The following is a 2,420-nucleotide window of genomic DNA, read 5'->3' on the forward strand; positions in this document are numbered from 1 at the left end:
TAATCGATTAACATAAGTATTAATCGATTAAAATGAGTACAACGGCTAGTTTTTCAAATCTGAAACACCCAACGGCTACTGTTAATCGATTATTCTCAGGATTAATCGATTAACTAATCGATTAAAACTTACTTTAATCGATTATTACAAGGGCAATTGGGTTTTCAGTGCTAGCCTCATTTTAATCGATTAAAATTGGGTTTAATCGATTAAAACAACTTGTGGAAGATTCTCAATAAAAATAAATTACATATAAACCACAAGAATCAACCCTAATACATATTTGAGCACTATTACATCAACTTTGATTATTATAAAAGCTTTATAAAATACAGAGATCTTCAATNCNTNTTTNTGGATCTTGACTTGTGCAAATCTGTTCATCATCAAAACTTCATCTTTTATTTTTGCTAACATTCTACCCCTTTTTNATGATGATCAAAAACTATCTCCAAGTTTAAAGCTTAAAGCTTTTTAATAATCTGAAAAAAAACAACTCATAGAGGAAGAGAGCATTAGAAAATAAAAGGATCTCTTTAAACAATATTCTCCCCCTTTTTTGATCATTAGAAAAAAATTATATTTAATAAATTTCTCCCCCTTAATAAAAAGAAAGTATGCATAAACAAAACATGAACATCAACTTTTTATTGAGTTTAAGAAAAGGCAAGCATACAATCATAGAGATAAGCAACAAAACAATCAAAGAGGATCTAGAATTCATCACTTTCGTCACTATTAAAGTGCCGCTCTAGTCCTGAAATCCTAGTGTCTAGATTCCTGAGATGAGTACAAATTTCCTCGTGGCGAGTGTTTTGAATATTCATCATCTCATTCTGGAGGCGAGCCATCTCAGTCATTTGTCTAGAGAAACTCTCTAGACTATATTCTTCATTTACTTGAGATGAGCCAGCAACATTTGTGGGGTCAGGCATGGGGTTATCTACATCTTCTTCTTCTTCTGCTTGAACGCCAGCAACATCATCAGGATGAACATAGGAGTCCCCTTGTTTAAGGAATCCCATTTGTCTTAGGGAATTATCTCCAACCCTGTGGCCCGGGAGCACAGTCTCATAGTGCTCATTTGAGATATCTACCCCTTTTATACACACAGATCTGAGAGACAAGGAGAGGATATGGGAGAGGCGCAGCATCTAACCTTTTCGCTTTGAACATGATGGTTTGAAGCAGATGAGGCCAATTGAGTGGGTTGCTCTGAAGTATCCCATACATGATGATGAGATCAGTCTTAGAGCACTGTGCATGGTTGGATCCTCTAGGACATAGGAGCCCAACTATGAGGTAGTGCAAGAGGCGCTCTTCCATCTTGAGACCTCCAGCAAGATAGAGACGGGCGTTGCGTTGGCGAGGATTGCGGAGAAAGGATTGAAATACCATTATCTTGTTGAAATTTGCAAAATCACTTGGAACAATTTGTGAATTTTCCAACACAGGAACCTTTGCCACATTGGTCCAAACATCATTGTTCAAGACAATGTCCACCCCTTTGACCCTTGTTGAAAAAATTCCATCACGAACCTTTAAGTTAAAATAGAATACCCGAACAAGATCGGGATAGTATCTTCCGCGGAGTTCCATGATGTGTTGAACTCCTTGCTCAATTATAAGATTTGGAAAAGAGAAGTTGTGAGAGATATACCAAGCAAGATCAATGAACTTTTGCTTGATGAGCTTCCTTTCCTTCCAAAATTGTGAGAAGGATTGTTGATCTTGATCATCGGAGAGCCATCCTTCTCCGGTAGCATCTCTTCTGCGAACATTATTCTCTGAAACTTCACTGGTTCTTCTCCTCCTTCTTCTTGAAGGTTCAACCATTGAAATTGATGGAAGACAAAGATTATGGTGAAAGAAAGGAGAAAGCAAGAGGGATATGCTCAAAATTGATTCAAGTATGGAAAGTGGGGACAAGTGGGGTATAAATAGGTTCAAGAAAGCTCCCCAATGTTCAGATTTTGGAGAATATGGCCGTTTATAGCCGTTTAGAGCCGTTGGCAACGACTATAATCATCAATGCAACGCAGAAATTTTTTAAAAAAAACAGTCTGGAGCGCTTTTAGTCGATTAAAATGGGTTTTAATCGATTAATTAATCGATATTAATCGATTAATTAATCGATATTAATCGATTAAATCATTCGTAAATGCATAGGTAACGCTTTTAATCGATTTACACACAGATTAAACACGGTAAACAACGAAAATTGCAACATTAAGCCCAAAAATGCCTATTTTACTATTTCTAATATGCCTAGATCTCTTCTAAGCTCAAAAAATCTATCCTTAGGCAATGCTTTGGTGAAAATATCCGCCAATTGATATTTAGAGTCTATGAATTCCATTTCACAATCACCTTTTTGGACATGATCTCTAATGAAGTGATGCCTAATTTCTATATGCTTG

The sequence above is a fragment of the Vigna radiata genome, chromosome 6 (assembly GCF_000741045.1).
Source record: "Vigna radiata var. radiata cultivar VC1973A chromosome 6, Vradiata_ver6, whole genome shotgun sequence".
In the NCBI taxonomy this organism is placed as follows: Eukaryota; Viridiplantae; Streptophyta; class Magnoliopsida; order Fabales; family Fabaceae; genus Vigna; species Vigna radiata.